The sequence below is a fragment of the Pseudorca crassidens genome, chromosome X (genome assembly GCF_039906515.1).
Source record: "Pseudorca crassidens isolate mPseCra1 chromosome X, mPseCra1.hap1, whole genome shotgun sequence".
Taxonomy (NCBI): domain Eukaryota; kingdom Metazoa; phylum Chordata; class Mammalia; order Artiodactyla; family Delphinidae; genus Pseudorca; species Pseudorca crassidens.
Genome location: NC_090317.1, coordinates 134,605,850 through 134,628,069, shown reverse-complemented (window position 1 = coordinate 134,628,069; position 22,220 = coordinate 134,605,850). Strand labels below are relative to the sequence as shown.

The 22,220-nt window shown below is 54.3% G+C and overlaps 1 long non-coding RNA gene across 1 annotated transcript; it reads right to left on the bottom strand.

Moving 5' to 3' along the window:
* Positions 1–7,184: 7,184 nt before the first annotated feature.
* Positions 7,185–13,353, bottom strand: LOC137216874 (uncharacterized). The gene is made up of 3 exons (XR_010939878.1): positions 13,274–13,353; positions 12,424–12,666; positions 7,185–10,704 (listed from the first exon to the last, which is right to left on the bottom strand). It is a non-coding gene; the product is annotated as an uncharacterized lncRNA (long non-coding RNA).
* Positions 13,354–22,220: the final 8,867 nt, after the last annotated feature.

The following is a 22,220-nucleotide window of genomic DNA, read 5'->3' as shown; positions in this document are numbered from 1 at the left end:
GGGGGAGTACCCACTTCAGAGGCTACGGGTTCAGGTAACAACCTGTCACCCCATGACCTCAGGGAGGGTCCCTGGGAACTGCCACCCCATGCACCTGGGGAAGGTCCCCACGACCTCTCACCCTACGTGCCCGGGATCTTCCACCCCACACCCGGGGGCTGTGCAAGGCTGGGAGCCAGGCTCCTCTATTAATAGGTTTGTGTGTTCACCTCTTTTATTAGCAGTTAGGTTTTCTCATTAAAAGCTGGAATCCATCCCTCGGAGGCAGGTCCATCATCCGCTCACGCCTTTAGAAGGCTGCGCCCGCAAGCCCTTGATGGACCCCGACCTGTAGAGTCTGCATGCACAGGGAAGACTGTGTGTCCCCCCCACCCATCCCTTGGGGAGGCATAGCCGTGTCCCCTTGGATGGGATAAACGCCCCGGTGGAGGTGTCAGCCAAATGCCTCCTGCAGCTCAGAGCTGCTCGCCTGGCAGCGGCTGTAGGTCGATAACGCACAGTTATGGAGCCACTGAAGGCGCGATCCAAGCTGACTGTGCTGTTACAGCCCAGAGGAGGGGCCCCCAGACAGGCGCCCCTGCAGCTCAGAGCTGCTCGCCTGGCAGCGGCTGTAGGTCGATAACGCACAGTTACGGAGCCACTGAAGGCGTGATCCAAGCTGACTGTGCTGTTACAGCCCAGAGGAGGGGCCCCCAGACAGGCGCCCCTGCAGCTCAGAGCTGCTCGCCTGGCAGCGGCTGTAGGTCGATAACGCACAGTTACGGAGCCACTGAAGGCGCGATCCAAGCTGACTGTGCTGTTACAGCCCAGAGGAGGGGCCCCCAGACAGGCGCCCCTGCAGCTCAGAGCTGCTCGCCTGGCAGCGGCTGTAGGTCGATAACGCACAGTTATGGAGCCACTGAAGGCGCGATCCAAGCTGACTGTGCTGTTACAGCCCAGAGGAGGGGCCCCCAGACAGGCGCCCCTGCAGCTCAGAGCTGCTCGCCTGGCAGCGGCTGTAGGTCGATAACGCACAGTTACGGAGCCACTGAAGGCGCGATCCAAGCTGACTGTGCTGTTACAGCCCAGAGGGGGGACCCCCAGACAGGCCCCCCTGCAGCTCAGAGCTGCTCGCCTGGCAGCGGCTGTAGGTCGATAACGCACAGTTACGGAGCCACTGAAGGCGCGATCCAAGCTGACTGTGCTGTTACAGCCCAGAGGAGGGGCCCCCAGACAGGCGCCCCTGCAGCTCAGAGCTGCTCGCCTGGCAGCGGCTGTAGGTCGATAACGCACAGTTATGGAGCCACTGAAGGCGCGATCCAAGCTGACTGTGCTGTTACAGCCCAGAGGAGGGGCCCCCAGACAGGCGCCCCTGCAGCTCAGAGCTGCTCGCCTGGCAGCGGCTGTAGGTCGATAACGCACAGTTACGGAGCCACTGAAGGCGCGATCCAAGCTGACTGTGCTGTTACAGCCCAGAGGAGGGGCCCCCAGACAGGCGCCCCTGCAGCTCAGAGCTGCTCGCCTGGCAGCGGCTGTAGGTCGATAACGCACAGTTACGGAGCCACTGAAGGCGCGATCCAAGCTGACTGTGCTGTTACAGCCCAGAGGGGGGACCCCCAGACAGGCCCCCCTGCAGCTCAGAGCTGCTCGCCTGGCAGCGGCTGTAGGTCGATAACGCACAGTTACGGAGCCACTGAAGGCGCGATCCAAGCTGACTGTGCTGTTACAGCCCAGAGGAGGGGCCCCCAGACAGGCGCCCCTGCAGCTCAGAGCTGCTCGCCTGGCAGCGGCTGTAGGTCGATAACGCACAGTTATGGAGCCACTGAAGGCGCGATCCAAGCTGACTGTGCTGTTACAGCCCAGAGGAGGGGCCCCCAGACAGGCGCCCCTGCAGCTCAGAGCTGCTCGCCTGGCAGCGGCTGTAGGTCGATAACGCACAGTTACGGAGCCACTGAAGGCGCGATCCAAGCTGACTGTGCTGTTACAGCCCAGAGGGGGGACCCCCAGACAGGCCCCCCTGCAGCTCAGAGCTGCTCGCCTGGCAGCGGCTGTAGGTCGATAACGCACAGTTACGGAGCCACTGAAGGCGCGATCCAAGCTGACTGTGCTGTTACAGCCCAGAGGAGGGGCCCCCAGACAGGCCCCCCTGCAGCTCAGAGCTGCTCGCCTGGCAGCGGCTGTAGGTCGATAACGCACAGTTACGGAGCCACTGAAGGCGCGATCCAAGCTGACTGTGCTGTTACAGCCCAGAGGAGGGACCCCCAGACAGGCGCCAAGAGCCAGGAGGACGCCTGGGCTGGTACTTTAGCCCGTGAATAAGAGTGTGGTGGGAACACAGGTACACAACCAGAGTGAGGACCCGGAGAGGGAACACTGTGTGTTCTAAGCAAGGACAGCGCCAGCGTGAATCCTCGGGGTGAGCCAGCGAACGTCAAGGCGTGGACGGGAGCCCGCGGGACCAGGATGGTCTCTCCGGGCTCCGCCTGGGCCATCTCTGCAGAGCAGAGAAGTAGACCAGATGTCGCCAGGCCCGCGTCTCCCGGACGCCTGACCTGCCGGAGTGGGAGAGTTTATTTCTGGCCACAGCACAAGTGGACTAGATTCCGACACTCTAAAAACATCCCTGCGAGCTTGCAGGGGCCATCTGTCCGCATACCTCTCCACCCGACACCTGATACCGGGCGTCCTGGGCAGCTCTATTTTTGGAGGGCAGCTGCAGGAAGGATGAAACCGTGTGGAGTGGGGGACGACCGAGGGATTCCTAGCCTGGCTAACATTTTTATTCTTTGGGCTTCCTCCACTCAGCTTATGAAAGAGGGGTTGAAACATCCGAATGAAGGGCTTGGGGGCCAGGAGGGAATGACAGCCTCAGCAGGGAACGACAGCCCCAGCAGGGAGTGACAGCCTCAACAGGGTGTCTGCGATGGGGTGCTCTGTCTCATGGCAGAGATTAGAGGTTTGCTCTCTTGGTTGCAAAGGCTGTGCCTTGCGGCGGCGGGTTCTCACGCTTTTCCTGCCATGACAGCTCGCTTTTGGGGGGCACCCTTTTTGTCATTCAGTGCGTCTCGTGGAGCCTGACCCTATGTTCGTAGTTAATTCCCCCAGTCCCGTCTGCAAGCCTTTGGCTCTGCAGGAACTCGTGGTCCAGGTTCTCCAGGTTGATAGCACAGCTGGTGCTTCTGATGGCCAGCAGTTCCCCACACGAGCTTCCCTCTTTGGGTCTAGATTCTCCTCCTGGTCTCCCTGCAGCTCTGTGGTGGCCCCAATGGGATTTCAGAGACGCACTTACATTTTGGCTGAAGCCCCAGGAAAGCAAATCCAAGCAAGAGCAGGGAGCAGCTTCCCTGGGACAAGCAGGGCAGTGGAGGGACTGTTGTACATAGTCTTCTTTTCCTGAAGCAGTGTATGATTTTTAGTTTTTTAATTAAAATTTTTTTCTTATATTATTTTTTTTGGCCGTGCCATGCAGCATGCGGAATCTTAGTTCTCCAGCTGGGGATCAAACCCGTGCCCCCCGCACTGGAAGCGCGGAGTCTTAACCACTGGACCTTCAGGGAAGTCCCAAGTGTATGATTTTTAAATATGAAGCCTCAAGGATCCCACTACTCCCTGCCCTCCTTCCTTGTGTATTGAATCCATCCCCCCAACACCCCTAGGAGCTAGCCTCCTGGGTTCTCAGAGGCTGGCTTGTTTAAGGGAAGCGTGCGTGAACCTTCTTCCTTGTCATAAAGGAATAAGATGACCCCGTAGCTGGCTGTGGTCTCAAGGCATCTGGACACTCCCATGGCTCGGGTGCTGTGTGCTGAGTCCTGAGGTTGCGGAAGTGGGTGAGATGTGCCTTCAGGGTGGGAGGCTGGAGAAGGTGGGTGGGGGAGGCTGGGGGAGTGGGGAGCAAAGTGAGGGCCTCCCAGACAGAAGAGACGGAAGTGGGAGGCCGGTGTGGCTGACACCTGTGATGAGCTGAATTGTGTCCCCCAAACTCATCCGTGACCCCCAGGCCCTCAAAGCCTGACTGTGTTTGGAGATGGGGGTCTTTATAGAGATAATCAGTTAAAATGAGGTTGTTCAGATGGGGCAGGATCCGCTACGCCTGGGGCCTGTATGAAAAGACCCTGGGCAGCTTCTCGCTCAGAGCCCCTAGGAGGAGCCAGCCCTGACCTCAGACCTCTGGTCTCCAGAACTGAGAGAGGATAGACTCCTGCTCTTTAAGCCCCTCAGTTAGCAGCACTTTGTTAGACCAGCCCCAGGACACTCATACAGAGCTGCACGGGGCAGGGGCGCTGAATGAAGCATCTGTGGGGACACCATGAAAGGATCAGGCAAACCCAGAAATGGCCAGTGACAGCCCCTTGCTGGGAGCGCTCCAGGGAACACGTCCCGCTCCTGGCAAATCCACCATGAATGTCATACTCCAGACCAGGAATGAGTCAGCCCTGGCTCTTTTATTTACGCCTGACATTTGATTCTCACGTTCGGACAGATTTGGCGGCCGTCTTACTGCGCGCTAACAACTTCAGAGAAAAGAGAGGTGCTGAGAAAAGTTCTTCTTTTCATCACTTATTTTTTTCCCAGATTTGTTTTAAAGCCATTGTCTTAGTCTGCTGGGACTGCTGTAACAAAATACTCCAGGCTGGGGGCTTAAACAACAGACATCTGTTTCTCGCAGTCCTGGAGACTGGGAGTCTGAGATCACGCTGTGGGCAGATGTAGTTCCTGGTGAGGCTCTCTTCCTGGTTTGCAGACAACCACCTTCTTGCTGTGTCCTCCCATGATAGAGAGAGAGCTCTGGTCTATTCCTCTTCCTAAAAGGACACTAATCCCATCTTGGGGGTCCCACCCTCCATGACCTCATCTAACCTTAATCACCCCCCAAAGGCCCTGCCTCCTAACACCATCCCATTGGGGGTCGATGCTTCAACATATGAATTTTGGGGGGATACACTCAGTCCATTACAGCTATGCTAGTGAAAGTTATAAAGAGATTTAAATAATAAGAATGTACGATATGTAATCACCAAAATCACTGACATTTCTGAAACTCTGAATTCCTTCAACTAGATCCTTATTTCCTCCGATGCCATTTTCCTTCTGCCTGAAGGAAGTCCTTTAATGTTTCTGGAATGTGGATGAGCTAGAGATAAATTCTTTCCGTGGTCCTGCCCCTGAAACATCTTTGGTTTTGGCCTTCATGTTTCAAGTCCCGGGGGAAGATTTTATAGGGAAGGATGTTGATGCTGTGACATAAAATAAGGTGCTTTTGGACTGTCTGGATGTCATGTCCCCATTGGAGCAGCCCCCAGGCCCCATTAGAACATATACCCCTGAGGACAGGGAACAAGTCTGTTTCACCCACCGCGGGGACCCCCAGCTCCTAGATCTTGCCTGGCACTGGGTCGGTGTCTACATAAGGTTTGTGTGATCAGTACACGAGTGGATGAGCTGGTGAGACAGCATGTTCTGTTGAGAATGAGAAAAGATGAGCTTAGGTGGGGTTTCTCTAGCAGCCCGCCTCCCTGTCTCAGAAGAGCACGGACACCATGCCCCATCGAAGCTGTTTGCACAGGGAACAGGCATGCTTTTCAGTGCTGAAAACCAACACTGTGGATCCCACCCCTTACTATTCCTTTACGCTACATCAGTTTGGAGTAGAGGTGAGTTGGAGAAAAAGGGAGGTTTGTTCACAAGTTAATGCAGTATGTTTTTCGCCGTGTCCTCGCCCGTGGATATTAAGGAGCTTCTATTACAGGACGTAGTTCTGAGCATTGTGGAACATTCCGATGCTAGGTGGAGCTGTCAGAACAGAGCCCTGCCCCCTTGGGCAGGAAAGGGAGGGGGTGAGTCGTGGGCCTGATGTTTTGGGCGTCAGTATTTTCCTAGTTGGGGAAATATCACCCCAGAATCTCATTGCTCAGCACTGCTGTGTGTCTGCAACCGCGATTTAGGAATAAAATATCTGTGGAGAGATGGGTGTGTGTGTGTGTGTGTGTGTGTGTGTGTCGTTGCTGAGGCTGGCAGGAACGGGCCATGACACGGGGGTGGGGGGAGTGAACTTCCTTCCTGCCCCTTCTTCTCTGCCTCCATGCTCAGGAGGGGGCGTGAGGGGCAGGACGCGAGGGGGTCAGGCAGGAGGTAGCAGCAGGGTTTTCTCCACCTGGTGGACATCTGACACTTGAATGGACGATGCACTTCTTTGGGGGGGGTGCCATCCTTCTCCGTTTAAAGCAGAGGGACCTGGGGCACCACGGAGTTGGGGTACGCGCGGCGGAGCCGAGACGACTCGCGGGCAGATGGACACTCCCCCTCTTGTACCTCCCAACTTGCACCCGCCGTTCACTCTGAAAGCCCCATGTGCACGGCAGGGCAGGAACCACCTGAAGCCATCCTGGTGCTGTCACACGAACAGGCCCTTGGCCACTTCAAAAAAAAAAAAAAAGGCAAGATGAGCATATTCCAGTTGGGGGATCAGGGCTCAGTTCGGACCTCCTGTCCCAGAGGCTCCCAGCTCAGATATCGACTCCCTGTTATTAAAGCTCTTTGTTATTTTCCTCCAGTTTGGAGACAGAAACTGCCCTCAATCATAGCCACGCGATTTCATTCCAGAAACGACACGTTTTGGAGGACGCAGGACTCCGACTTACGGCAGAAACCCCTCCTCCATGACCCCATCCTTCATACACAGTAAATGCTGCTGGACTTAAGTCATCTCTGAGACAACCCTGAGTCATCAGAGTCTAAAGAGAAAAGCAGGAGGGTCGCGCGGAGCGCTGACCGTTCTCTGAAGAAAACAGCCCTAGATCCGCGGCAGCTGTTTCATGACTTCTCAAAAGGATGTGGACTTATTTTATAAATGGAAGAATTTTTTAATCAAGTCATAAGACGGGATGCATAAACTCCATTATTGATTACATGCTCGTAGGATTAGACTTCCTTCCTTCCCTCAGGTTTCTGTGGGGTAATTTAATCTAAACTCGTACTTTGTATTTTTTTTTCTTTTATTACTTCATATGACAGTACATTGTTGGAGCCACAAATTGAATAGCATAATTGTTTTTTCTTCCCAAGACAAAAAAAAATGGGCTTTTTGTTCAAGCAGGTAATAATTCTGGACAAAACGTCACCGTTTTAATGCAAAAAAGTTCTACCAAAAAATAAGAAGAAAACCCCAAACCGTTCACCGACATTTATGCATGTATGTGCACCTTTGATCTCAAACGATGCGGCCGGGTAATCTCTTTTTCAAAGGAACAAAAGAGTGCTTGGTAAACCGTAGTTTTGTGTCACTGGCCTGTGCCACCTCCTTTGTGGGCTGTCTCCGCTCTTCCTGGGAGGGGGAGTGAAGGATGCTCCTGAGGCTGGGTACCTGCCAAAGTCTCCTCGTCTTTCTGGGCCACGCCAGGCTGGGTAGGGCGCCAGATTGGGGGTCCACTGCGACCCCTCCCGTCCCGTCCCTGCTCTTTCCCTGGTGTTTGGTAAACTCAGACATTGAAGGTCTGTGTTTCCTTTGGCCTTGAGAGTTTTTTTTCCCAATCAAGCTTTTGTTTTCAAATTGAGGTAAAACTCACAGAAACGTTTTTCCGCCCTTAATCAGGTTAAGGGAGATCTTTCTGTTCCTCGTGTATTGAGTTTTTATCATGAAAGGTGTTGGATTTTTTTTTTAAATGCTTTTTCTGCATCCATTGCGATGATCGTGTGTTTTTTTCGTCCTTTATCCTATTCGTATAGCGGATGACATGGATTGATTTTGTAAAAAAGGGGCTTTATTGAGATATAGTTCACATAACACAATTGACCCATTTAAACTGTTCTATTCAGGGCTGTTTTAATGTGTTCAGAGTGGACAGTCATCACCCCAGTCAATTTTAGACCATTTTCATCACCTTAGAAAAAAACTCCACATCCCTTTGCTATGAACCCCAAACCCTCCCCCAATACCCCAGCCCTTGGCACTGTAAGAGGGAAGAGCCAATTCTGACTCCACATTGGATCTGTTTCTTTCACCATAACCTTTGCTTCCCGCTGCTTTTCTCACGAAAAGGATACTGTCTATACACAGTGGTCTGCCTCAGGGAACCCTGCCACTCTGCCTGAATGTTAAACCAAAGTGTCTTTGTTCAGGGAAGCATCCAGACCCTGTCCACCTGTGGATGGCTGCAAGAAAGAAGAAATTAACACATCCCCTCCCCGAGGCTGGCCATTCTAGGGGATATTTGCAAAGCTTACGGCCTTTTTACTTTACTTCATCATCTCCTGCCCCTCTCTGTGCTGTAAAAGAAGCTGGCATCCAAACCCTGACAAGATGGTTATTTTGAGGCATTAGTCTGCCATCTTCTCGGCCTGCGGGCTTTCCAAATAAAGTCATATTCCCTGCCTCAACACCTCATCTCTGATTTATTGACCTGTCGTGCGGCAAGCAAAGTGAGCCTGGACTCTGTAACAGCACCACTAACCCACTTTCTGTGTCTGTGGATTTGCCTGTTCTGGACGTTTCCTATCAATGGAATCCCACACTGTGTGTCCTTCTGTGTCTGCTTCTCTCACTGAGCATTGTGTGTTCAAGGTCCGTCCACGTGGTAGCCTGTGTCAGAGCTTCACTCCTTTTCATGGCTGAGTCATATTCCGCTGTGTGGCTGGACCCCATGCTGTTTCCATCCATCCATCCATCCATCCATCTGTGGACACTTGGGTTGTTTCCACCTTTTGCTGATTGTGACTTGTGCTGCTATGAACATGCGTGTACAAATTTTTGCAAACCTGGTTTCGATTCTTTTGGGTACCAGCTAACTTGTATGCAGGGCTCTGAGTAGGGGTCTCCAGACTGTTGAGAACAAGGCACCTAGGTGTCCTTTATCCAAGAATTGGCTTTGCTGTCGCTGCAGTGGCCTCAGGGACACATCCTGCCCTCTGTACCACAGCAGCTGGACTGATGGGAGAGGATCCCCGAGGGTTTGCTGGGAAGAACCACCATGGGACAGATGATTGGCACACCTGGAGAATCCACAGCCCTCAGACCCAGGGCGCCGTCTTGGTTGTGGGTGTGAGTATCTGGCAGGCGGGGGGTTGCAGGCATCAGAACTGGCTCCATGTTGATCTCTGGAAGAGAGCTCTGGGCCCGAATTTTTTGTCTGGAAATCTGCTGACTCAGTTGGCCAAGGTGCCTTCTATCCAGACGCATAAATGTAATGTAAGGGCACTAAGGCAGTTGTACTAAGGCTTGTCATGGAGCCGCGTTTGGCGAGGTGTGAAAAGTAGGCAGTCTTGGTGTGAAGAGCGTAATCATGACCCTTGGATACGGCAAACCCACCTCTTTGCTCCTCTGGGGTCCCCGAGTCAGCACCATCATCTGAACACAAACGGAAGGACTCTTGCAGCTCTAGCTCCAGCTGATGAGGGTCCTGGTGTGGCCGAGTCCCGGGAGCAGCTCGTAGAAATGAACACGAGACGCCGAGGAAGAGGAAAGCCCCACGCAGAACAAAGAGACACCGGTGAGCTGGCTGAAGAGCACACAGCTGTCTCCCTGCTGATTCCGGAAGATTCCAGAAGGACCTTTGCTCAGCGACGGTGGGCAGAAATAAGACAGAAAGGAGATAAAGGAACTGGCGGTGCTGTGATTTAGTCCTTTGGGGGGACATTGCCTTGGTACCAAATGCTTGTGAAAATTATGGAAAAGGGTGTCTTCAGAAAAAGCCGTCTCGTCTCATTTGCATTCTAATGAATGACGCACCCCTCAGACAGGCCACAACTGTGGGGTCTGGGTGGGCGGTGGTTCAGAGTCCAGCCCACGGGCTGCACGGTGGAGGAGTATCTGCCTGGAAAGCTCCCTCTCACAGAGAGCAGACCTCTCATCCTCGGCATACGTAACCCACCCCGGCCAGGACGGAGGGGTCCCTCTTCCTCTGTCCTGTATTTCCTGGTCCCACCTTATTAACCGATGCTTGTCTTGTACTTGTTCAGGCCAGAACCGGCCCTGAGTTGGAATCTGGGGCTGAGGTTGGCATAGCTGCCATCTGCGTAACCAGGGGACTGTGTGCTGGTTAGTTAATCCCTGAAAAAATGGGATCAGAGCCGCTGCTGGGGTCCACCTACTTGGCAAAACTATGGAACTCAGATGTACCTCTTGGGATTTTTAAAAGCTTCCCCAGGGAACTCCTTGCTGGCCCAGTGCTTAAGACTTCCACTGCAGGGGGCACGGGTCCCATCCCTGGTTGGGGAACTAAGGTCCCGCATGCCTCGTGGTACAGCCAAAAAAACAAAGATACCCAAACCGTGGTCCGTGGTCATTCCTCCTAAGACTGTCCTGGACCCGGCCTCACACCGGTGGGCAGCTGTGCAGCTATATTGAGTGTAAATGTCCTACAGAGATGACCCTCGGAGGTGAATCACCTTTTGGATTTTAGAGAATCTTCTCCAAAGGCTCGCTTCGGGGAGGCTTACAGAGAGGGTGGGAAGTTGCAGGGCAGACCATCTTTGAGACCCTCCCTCACACACCCGCAGGTTTGTGGGTTGGGTGGGTGACACCGGGGCATTCTGCAGAGGAAGATGGGGTTGTCTTTGGGATTTGGGGCCTGAAGCTCAGCTTCTGCCGAAGGTCAGGAGAAGGGGCGATCCGCCTCTCCGGGAGGCATGTGCCCGGTGGAGCTGGCGCAGGGCTCCTGGGTAGAGACCCGCACTCGACTTTTCTTTTGCTGTGGTTTCTGAAGTCTTTACAGTTTCGTATAGTTCTATGAACTTTATTGTAGAAAGAAAACATGTAGTAAGACTTCTAAAAATTGTGGTAAAATTCACATCACGTGAAAATGACCGTCTTAACCATGTTTAAGGACACGCTTTAGGGGCATTAAGCACACTCACGGGGTCATGCAAGCATCTGCAGCAGCATCCCCAGAGCCACTCCATCTTCCCACACTGAGACTCTGCTGTGGTTAAACACCAACTCCCCATCCCCCTGCCCAGTCCCTGGAAACCACCCTTCTACCTTCCGGCTCTAGGAATCGGACTCCTCCAGGGACCTCATATGGGGGGACTCACGCACTATTTGTCCTTTTGTGTCTGGCTTTTTTCACTCAGCATCATGTCCTCAAGGTCTGTCTAGGTTGTACCATGTGTCCGAATTCCTTTCCTTTTTAAGGCTGAATAATATTCTACTGTTGTTTATCCATCCATCCATCCGTGGACACTTGGGTTTACACCCAGTGCCCCTGTGAGCATGGCTGTGCAAATATGTCTTTGAGACCCTGCTTTCAGTTCTTTGGGGCAAACCCCCAGAAGTGGGATTGCTGGGTCACATGGTAGATCTATGTTAATTTTTTCCGCAGCAGCTGCACCAATTTACATTCCCACCAACACGGATAAACCTTCCCTGTGAAAAGTTCTGTTAACAATTGCGGGACTGCAGGCTGCTTTTTTTGTATCAAGTGTATTTGTGGGTATTTCACGCGGTGTGTGACTTATACATTATCTCACTTGATTTCCTGGGAGCTCTGGGGACGTGGGATCTGCTAGGGGTGAAAATATGACCCCAACCTATATCTGTGCTGGGAATCAATGCGTTCTAAAGCGGAGGCTGGTGGCGATTCGCGCCACCTCGTGGGCCAGAGGGAAATGACTATCGCGGCCGAGCCCTTCCAACCTCTTCTCGCAACAAGGTCTTCAAGGGTTCTCGGCTTGAACACGGAAGCCTCGCCGCACACAGGAGCCCAAACCTTACCTGACAGCACGGAAATGCTGGTCTCTGCAAACCCTGCCCCGCATGTCAGTTTATCCAGAACCGTAAGCTGGGACGTGGCCCCCTCTCTGGTGTGTCTGTTCCATGTCACACGGCCATCCTTCGCCTGGTCGCGGCCTCGGGGGCGGGGTTGAGCAGCTGCCGCTGGGGGAGGGGGACAGCTGGGCATGGCCTCCTGCCTGGCGAGGTGGCCTCCTTCCGCTTGGCAGGGCTGGCGGGTCTGTTTACCCGTCTCCGTCTCCGTGTGCGTCGCTATGGCCGCCCAGTGTGACATTTCCTGCCTTGTCCCCCAGGGGAGTGGGCTTTCTATCCTGCAGGGATGACTGGACGCCCTCCCTCTCCCAGAAGACCTCCCCACTCTGGACCTGCTGGAGGAAAGGGATGCCAGGGGATGGGAGGGAGGTTGAGGGGCTTGGTCAGGGAGCTCGGGGGTGAAATGTTTGGAAGTGGGGGGCTGGGGTTCGGAGATACCGAGCTCATTCTCCCAGGCTGTGGGCTGTTGGGTCCAGACACCTGCCTATCTGTCTGTGGGAAGGAAGCATTGCACTCAAGTTAAATAGCCTAACAATAAATCATGGTTTTAAATGATATGACCAAATATGACCATTATGTGCAGTAAGCAACATCTTTTTCTTTTCCTTAAAAGGTTAAACTGTATAAAAATAACGCGATTCTAAAAATATGAAGACTGTACAATAAAGCACACTTATAAAATAATGTACCTTTTTGGTGATTTTTCTTTTCTTTTTTTTTTCTTTTTTTTTTCGGTACGCGGACCTCTCACTGTTGTGGCCTCTCCCGTTGCGGAGCACAGGCTCTGGACGCGCAGGCTCAGTGGCCATGACTCACGGGCCCAGCCGCTCCGCGGCACGTGGGATCTTCCTGGACCGGGGCACGAACCTGAGTCCCCTGCATCGGCAGGTGGACTCTCAACCACTACGCCACGAGGGAAGCCCCTGATTCCTCTTTTTAAATTAAAGTATAGTTGATTTACAATATTATATTAGTTTCAGGTGTACAACATAGGTAAATAGTCTTTAAAAACATGAATAGTCTTCACTATTTTTAAAGACTGTATTCCATTTACAGTGGTTATAAAATTTTCGCCGTATTCCCTGTGCTGTACCCAGGGAATTTAGTAGCTTCTTTAGTTTATGCCTAGTAGTTTGTATCTGTTACTCCCCTCCCCCTATCTTGCCCCTCCCCCCTTCCCTCTCCCCACTGGTCACCACGAGTTTGTCCTCTATATCTGTGAGTCTGCCTCTGTTTTGTTGTATTTGTGCGTTTGTCTTTTCTATTCCACATGTAAGTGAGATCACACAGTATTTGTCTTTCTCTGACTCATTTCACCTGGCATTATGCCCTCTGGGTCCATCCACGTGGTCACTCTCCTTTAAAGGCACCCAGAGCGGCTCAGACCTAGAGGCACCTGGGCTCGCAAATCTCCATGAATGCCTTCCCTGGCTGTGGCCCCATCCATGCCACACCCTCCGGCCCGAGCCCGGCCAGCACTGCCCTCAGCCTCGGGGACCGTGGCCCCCTCCCTCCGAGTGAGAGAAGACCTGAACCCACACATTGGGGAGATGTCACAGCCTCTCCCCCTCCGGGTCCTGGCTGGCAGTTGGGCTCACGCAGAGAATCCAGCCGCCCCCCGAGCTGGAGGGTCGGCTCAGGGGTGGGGACCCCGGACGCCTTGGGGCTCAGGTCTTTTCTGGGCCCGTGTAACAGGATCTGTGCACCTAAGGCCTCGGGGCCGCGCCTTTGCCCCTCAGCTGTCACGGGGGCTGTGTCTGTGTGGTTGCTGGGACGTGCAGGGTTATAAATAGGGGGTCAGCCAGGGTCAGAGCCAGGCGTGGGCCGCCAGGACAGGCTGCTGTAAACAGGGACAGCTGGGCCTGGCCTCTCGATGCGGTGGGTCACGGGGGACACGGCGCCTTCACAGATTGCGCCGGGGCTTCGTGATGCCGCGCGCACACAGTGACAGCAGCTCTGCGGACCCCAGGGTGTGAGGGCCAAACACTTCCTTGTCTGATCTCCGTTTTCAGAAACACGGGCAGGGGTCTGGCTGGCGAGGTCTATGCTGCTTTTAGGACACACAGTTTTGAGTCACTTTGCCCAAGATACGGCACCAGCCCGGAGGGGTCAGGTGCCCACCTCTGCTGCAGGAGCAGCTCACAGGCCGACCGACCCCCGGGCGTGCACCGTGGCTTCAGAGAGGATCTCTGTCTTTTTCTGCAGTGTTGCCTGCGTGAATGAAGCAGCTTCAGTGTCCTTTGAAAAGCACACAGGATTTCCCAAAGTCTGAATTCTAGGAGATACGGATGCTTATGAGCTGGAGGGTGTCGGGTAGGAAAGTGGAGGAGTTCAGAGAAAACCTGAAGACGGTAAGAGGGACCTCTCGAGAGTCCGGTCATCGGGGCGTTTGTTCGAGAGCAGTGGACGTGGCTGTGGAAAGGGGGGGAAAATCAACCCTGAAACGCCACCTGGGAGGCACTGGGGGCTTTGTGCAAAGGGGAGGAGCTGCCATCCCTGCCCATCACCCCAGGGATCCCGGGGGGACCCCAACCCCTCTGAGTCTCCCTGGTGCCGAGGTTGCAACGACCAGGCCCCTGTCCTGCAGAATGGGACGTGGCCCTGGAGTAACTAAGGTCCCAGGAGAAAGAATGCAGCTGTGCTGTCCCCAGGGACCCGTCCAGCAGGGCTGGGTGAGCGCTCCGGAGGGGACGCTGCCCCCCACCCAGGGCATGTGGTCTTGTCCTCCTTCGCGCAAAGCTGGCACGTCTGCTGCAGGATGCTGACCCGTCGGGTGCGGATCAGCCGTCGGCATCCTCACCTCCAGGAGCGCGCTTGCCCCGGCTCGGGTGATGGTGCCCTCATTTCGGGAAGGAGGACGCGGGACCACCGGCGTGTGGTGCTGTTGGGGCCACGGAGGGTGGAGACGCCCCTTGTCAGGGTTAGGCAAAGCTGGGATGGGAATTGGGACGCTGTATAAGGAGCCCAGAAGGAACCCCACCACCACTTGCCAGGGCCTGGAGTGCTCCCCGGGGCTGGGGGACTCCAGGCTGGACCTGAGGGTCCCTGCTCATCGGGAGTCCACCGGCCACGGAACTTCACGCATCGGTGGTGGCGACGGTCCGACTAGCCACGCCACAAAACAGAGTCCAGAATTGCTGCTTCATGTTTCCAAAATGAGAGGGAATGGGGGTATGGAGGTGCAGTGTATGGTGGAACGGGTGGCCCTAACAGGCCACAATTTATGGCTTTTCCTGCAAAGGGTCATGGCAACCAAGCCTCCTCGGCTTGGTCAGGACTAAATTCGGGTGATGAGTTTCCTGGGGTTTTTCGTAACAAATGACACCAACCGGGAATTTAAAAGCACAGGAATCCATCCTCCTGCATCCTGGAGACCAGACGTCTGAGGTCAAGATGTTCCAGGGCCACGCTTCCCTCAGATGCTCCAGGGGAGGGTCCTTCCCGCCCCTTCCAGCTTCTGGGGCCTCCAGGCGTCCCTGGGCTCGTGGCCGCATCCCTCCCGTCTCTGCTTCTGTCTTCACGGGGCTTCTCCTCTGTGTCTGTGTCTCTCCTCTTCTGTGTCTTAGAAGGACCCCGTCATTGGATGTAGGGCCACCCTCATCCAGGGGGACCTCATCTCAGACCTTCACTTCATCTCATCTGCAAGGACCCTGTTTCCACATAAGGTCCCTTTCCCAGGTGGCCAGGAAGCTGGGGTCTCTTTCATAAGGACACTGACCCTTACGACCACACTCATGACCTCATGACGTCCCAGAGGCACCATCTCCCTCACAGACATCAGCCTGTAATACCCGCTCCCTCCCTTTCCTTTCCTGTGAAACGGGACTGGAAGGGCTGACTCTGCTGCCCTGGGGACCCAAGACCACCGGCAGCTCACGGGGCTGTACTGTCCCCCTCTTCTCCGCTCCCCCCCCCGGAACGCTGTCCTGGGGCTGAGCGCAAGCTGCCTCGTCGGAGGTCGGACCATCTATAAGCCTTACAGTGAAATACGACCATGCGGACCAGACATCCAGGTCTGCCGCGCTTATAAGCCCGGACGGCTCTGCGCACCGGCTGGGGGTCCTCATTCTTCTCCGTGCTGGTGAAGGCCCATCCCCCTGCGTCCGCGAGCCACAGAGGCCCTGGGAAAGTGTTGTTTGTCTATCGGGTGTAAACGTATGCATAAGAGGACAGTGTGGGGGGCTCTGGACGGCCCCCGGCTCCCGGAACATGAGGTGGTCGCAGGAGGACCGCCGCAGGGGCAGAGCTGGGGGCCTGCGGGGGCGGGGGGTTTGCACGTCTGACCGCGGAGGAGTCTCCGCTGAGGATGTGGTCCAGGCCGCGGGCCCGTCAGCTCAGGTCTGCAGCTGCCCAGGGACAGGGCGCATTGGATGAAGACAGGCGGACATTCATCAGCACCTGCTGGAGGCGGGGCGGACGTCCGGGGCCACCCGGGCCGGTCTCTGTCCCACGACGGCTGAGGGTGAGGTCCTCGGAGCGCTCTGCTTCAGGATGGAGAACCTCGGTGATCCGGGCAAAGAGGTCCTCCTCTAGACCCTGGGCAATGAGACGTGCCTTTGAGATTCAGATCCTACCCAGGGCTGGGTCTCCTGTCTGATCCAGGAGCTGGCGCTCAAATGTGTTCTCCCTAATAACAGTACGGTGGGCCTTCGAGAGAGTAGACACAGCACAGCGATGGAAGCGCGATCATTTGCAAACAGAGGCCGTGTCCCCGTATGTATGGCTGACTCGCCCGTCGCCCAGGGCTTGAGGGAGGCCCAGGAGGGGGCAGGGGCCCTGTTCCCTTGCTGGCTCCTCTGCTTTGCTGTACAGATGGGGTCCAGTCCTCTAGTTGCTCCGGGACTGCAGGTAAGAAGGGTAAGTTTTCAATCATCTGGGGTCAGGAAGGGAGTCTCTTTACTAAGCTGAGGTCCTAACTTACTGGGGTCACAGCGCCACCCAGTTTCCAGCTCAGCTCAAGTGTTTCACCCGTGAACGTCTGCATTATAATCAGAAATGTTATCCAGAAAGGAAATGGCGCTCCTACGCTTCAGGGTGAAAAATGAAGATGAGGCCTCCCTGCGCAGCCACTGGAGAGACGGTCCCGTGTCACGACCCTGTCCTGTAAGTACACGGGCGTCACCGCCGCCCCCAAGCACCTCATCCTACCCAGCTCTGTAAAGACCCTATTTCCAAATACAGTCTCATGATGGGGTCCTGGGGGTAAGGGCTTCAACATACCTCATTTGGGGGACACAACCCACCTGTGACAGTTTTGGGGTTTTTTTTCCGTAAAAAATAAACGTCAAGGGAGTTAAGAGCCGTGGGGGGCACCTCCGGACATGTGGGTGGTTTTGAGTGTAGGTTTGTGGATTACACGGGTCTCTGCCTTCATGCCAGGGTGGCATGTAATACCCTTCGTTTTACTTTTTAAGAGAATCACCCCAAGTTTACCAATTTATGTGTTTGGACCGGAGATCTTTATGGCACAGGTTTGAAAAGCAACAAGATCGTGAACAATAAAAAAAACTGCTTTCCGTGAAGGGTTAACTTTCTTGACAGTGATCATTTGCTTTGGGGTTTCCCACAGTTTCTTAAACGTTACATTAGCAGATGTTATATAATTAACCGTAGCTGGAAAAGGATATCCATTTACACATCGTTCAAATAGCAAATGATTCTTTCTACAGTCTTATGCTCTGTGTTTTGAGATGTAATAGCACATGATTGACGTTTACGTAGAAACTTAATTTTGTACAAGCCTGCCAGAGCATTTCACCAGTTTTGAGGTTTTCTTTACTTTTTTGAGTTTATTACAAGTAGAAATAACATTGGTACTTTTTTTACTATACCTTGCCCAGCAATGAAAGGGATGGACTTTTTAAAAGCATTTAATTGAAAGAAATGAAACTTCCCTTATTGAATTAAAAAAAATCCCAGCGTTACAAAACATTCCACCTGCTTTATTTATTGAACCTTGGCGCGTGCTAGCGAGCATCATTAGAATATGACCCAGAGCCCATGCATGTTAACTTTGACCCTGGGTGCTGCAGACCTTTCGTTAGGATCAGACACAGATAAAGAGGAGTCAGCAATTGTCTCTAATTATTTTTGCAGCTCAGGATCTGGGCGCCCCCGGTAGCACAAATTCATGCACATCTCACACCAAGTACCTAGTTTTTGGGCGTCGGAAGCATCTGGCTGAAAGTAATTATACAAAGGAATCGAGGTCCATGAGGTGGGCCAGGTCTGCACGTGCGGCTGGTTAACTAACGCTGTTTATCCTTTGTTGATTGTGGTAAAATATACATAACATAACATCTTCTATTGTAACTATTTTGGGGGGGCCATGCTGCACGTGTTGTGGGATCTTAGTTCCCCGAGCAGGGGTTGAACCTGGGCCCATGGCAGTGAAAGAGCTGAGTCCTAACCACTGGACCGGCACGGAATTCCCTGGTTTTTAACTATTTAAATGCACAGCTCCAGTACATTCACGTTGTACAGCCATCCCCACCGTCCGTCTCCAGAACTTTCTCATCTTCCCAAACTGAGACTCTGTCTCCTTGAAACACTCACTCCCCCACAACCCAGCCCCTGGCCCCACCCTCTTACTCTCTGCCTCTGTGGATTTCACTCCTCTAGGCACCTCCTACTGGTGGAATCACAGTATTTGTCCTGTGTCTGGCTTATGTCACTTAGTGTAATGGCCTCAAGGTCCATCCACGTGGCAGCCTGTGTCAGAGCTTCACTCCTTTCTAATGGCTGAGTCATTTTCCACTGTGTGGATGGACCCCATTTCATGTATCCATCTGTCCATCCATCTATCCATGCATGGACTTTGGGTAAGTTGACCTCTTAGCCGTTTGTGAATAATGCTGCTGTGAACCTGGGTGTACAACTGTCTCTTTGAGTCCCTGCTTTCCATGATTTGGGGGGAATTTCAGAGGAGAATTTCTGGATAATACGCGAATTCAATGTTTAGTATTTTGAGGAACTGCCGCACTGTTTTCCAGCGTGGCTGCCCCATTGCGCATTCCCACCTTCGGCATCCCTGGGCTCCCCTCTGTCCGCATCCTCACCAGCCCCGAAGTTCTGCTTCATGATCATCGCCGTCCTGCTGGGTGTGAGGTGATGTCTCATTGGGGGGTTGCCTTTTCTTGAGGCAAAAGGAAGCGTCCGGCTGGGGAAGAGCCGGCATGTACCCACAGACCCAGACGCTGGGGCTTAGGTTTGTAGACCACGCGCACTTGTGCCGACGTCTGATTCTGTCCTGCTGCTCTCGACCTCTGTCCCCAGCCCCTAGCTTATCTTGAACGCTCTGCTTTACCTGACCAACTGCCCATCCATCTGGTATCAAATGTCCACCGAATAAAGCACTGTGCCTGACACAGAGGAGAAGCCGCTCCCCAGCATAGAGTGGGTTCAGTGAGGTCCGAAGAGACCCTCCTTCCCGAACATCTTCGTCAGTGTGGACGCCAGCGCCCAGGGGGTGGTTTTAGGAGGAAAGCTGTGAGTACCACCAAGACTGAACTCAAACCCACTGCCCCCTACATCTGAGCAGCCTATGTGTGGGCAGGGAGGCCAACACAGGAGCCAACACAGAAGGGCCGCGAATACCCACCAAGCAGACAACCCAGGGCTGCCCGTGAATTCACCTTAGTAGATGCTGGCTGAGCATCCGCTATGAACACTGAAAGTGCATAGACAAACAAAATAATATATAACTGCTGCTTGTGGGGAGTTCCCTGGGGGGAAGTGACCTCGCAGGGTGTGCAGAAGGGAAGAATGAAGATGTCAACTCAGGCTGGTGATAGAGTTGCCCAGGAAGAGGGAACAACATGTAAACCAACACCTAAAGGGCCAGGAGAAGCCAGCCATGTGCAGGGAACAGCAAGCAGGCAGAGGCATCCGCGTGTGCAAAGACTATGAACTGGGAAGGAGCTTGGCGTGTCCTGAGATCTCAAGGCCGTCAGGGTGGTCTAAGGGCCACGGGGAGAATTCCTGGGGGTTGGTGGTGTTTACAGGCAGTCAGAGACCCTGTCATGGAGGTCTTGCAGGCCTGTTGAGGGGCCCAGAGTCCACTCAAAGGACAAAGGGAAGCAGAAGAAGGTGTTGGTGTCCAGCTGTGTCCCGTCGCTCTGACCCACTCAAGGCTCTCAGACCCAGAGTCCAGCTTCTCACGCCCACACAGGGTTCTCTTGGGGCTGTGCAGCCCACCGTGTGGAAGGTCGTGAGAGAATGGGAGTAACCCCTATCCTCAGAGGTGAATCTCAATCCGTCCAGGCCTTCCTCCCTGCAGCCCCACAATCACTAGTCTACGTCCTGCGTCTGTGGATTTGTCTGCTCTGCACGTTTCCTATAAATAGAATCATACAATCAGCGGCCTTCTATACCTGCTTCTCTCACTGAGCATCATGTATTCAAAGTCCATCCACGCTGTAGCCTGTGTCAGAGTTTCACACCTTTTCATGGTTGAGTCATATTCCACTGTGTGCATGGACCACATTCTGTTTATCCATCATCCATCTGTCTGTCCGTCCTTCCATCCATCCATCCATCCACTCATTCCACCCATCCATCCAAGGATCCATCCATCCATCCACTCATTCCACCCATCCATCCAAGGATCCATCCATCCATCCACTCATTCCACCCATCCATCCAAGGATCCATCCATCCATCCACTCATTCCACCCATCCATCCAACCATTCATTTATCCATCCATCTGTGGACACTTGGCTGCTGTGAATAGTGCTACCGTGAGCGTTCAGGTACAAGTATTTGTTTGAACACTTGTTTCCAGTTATTTTGGGGACATACCTGGAAGCAGAATTGCTGGGTTGTATAGTAATTCTGTTTCACTGATTGACAAACCACCAAACCATTTTCCCTTCTCTGCTGTGGACTCACCTGTGTGCCCAGGTGTGTGGGTGACTCTCACCTGCATGGCACCTACACTGGTCCTTTTGCTCCACTGTGGATGAAACCCTGGGGCTGAGGTCTGCCAGTGGCCTCATCCCGCCTCCCAGAGAGGAGCCCAGGCATCAGCACAGGGTCCCCCAGCACCCAGACAGCATAGTCCCTCCAGGTGCCCCGGTGTCCACCCCAGGGGAGCCCTACAGATGCTTTCCTGCAGAGCTTTGTGCTACTGGGGTCCCAGGGGCTGGATGGCTTTCTGGGCACCAGGCACTACTGGGATACCCTAGAGGACAACAGGTTGTGCATGGCTCCTGGGTTTCCTCTGCTGTGACTCAGTTTACCTGCACGGCAGTACTGGGGACGGAGGCCAGTCAGCCATCTGAAAGGGGCTGCTCGTGGTGGGATTCGGACAAGTGGGGGTGGCCTCAGCCCCCTTCCAGCAGAATTAGCAAGCATTTGAACGGCTGATGGCCACACACGGTCGGCTGGTGTAGATGGAGACCTGGGACCCTCTGCTTCCTGAGGCTCTGGGGACCACAGGGAAGGGGAGATGGGGGCTCCCGAGGAGGCTGGCAGGGCTGGGGGTGTCTGTGTGCATGGAGGGATCATACACGGTGATTTCCTGGACTCCGCCTACAATGGAGTCAGCCTGAAGGGCATAGACAGAAGGCAAGGGTCTCCCTCCCTCCCTCCCTCCCTCCTTCCTTCCCTCCCTCTTTCCTCACCTCTTCATCTCTCTCAGGAGACAGCCCCAGGCACCCTGGGAGGCTCACAACCCCGGGCTCTCTCTCCTAGCAGCACTGATCGCAGGCAGCCTGCCCCCGGGGACCGTGCTCCTTGGTGGACAAGGTGACCCAGGACATCAGACCGACTGTAAGAGGCAGGGGCCGCTGACGGGAGCGAGCAGGGTAGGTGGTGGGGGGGCTGGGGCCGATGTCTGCAAAGAAGAGATGAGGAAGGGCCTGGGGGGGCGGGAGCAGCTCAGGCAATAGCTTGGCGGCTGGGGAGCCCTGGACTCGTGGGGACCACCTGGGCAGTGCGAGGGGGGCAAAGGTCTGTGCCAGCGTGGTGGGGACAGGGCCGTACTGCTCCTGGCTTCCTAGGGCCATTCAAAGGCTTTTGTTTCATAACAAGGTGTCTGGAGCACAAAACCCGGAGCCCGGCCACTTGTCAGCTGTGTGACCAAGGGCAGGTGTCTTGCTTTCTCTGTGCCCCAGTTTCCTCATCTGTAAAATGGGGCAATTATGCGACCCATACAGGGCAGAAGAGCCATCACTCAGGTATCGTTTGCTGATGCTGTTTTCAACCCGTGGAAATGTAGGACACAGACTCACAAGCCTGCAGGAGTGGGGAGAGAACAGAGGGGGGTCAAGGAGCCTGCAGCCGGGGCACGCAAGTCCTGGGATCTTGGGGCCGGGGCCTTCTGTCTGTCTGTGGAGCTGGATGGCAAAACACACAACGTGGCTTGGAATGTTCCAGGATGCATCTCCCAAAAACAAGTCCCCACGACCTCTAAGATAATTATCCATCCCCTAAACGCAGGACACCAGCTCGTGTTCCAGTACCTACAGTTCTCCCCGCCAGATG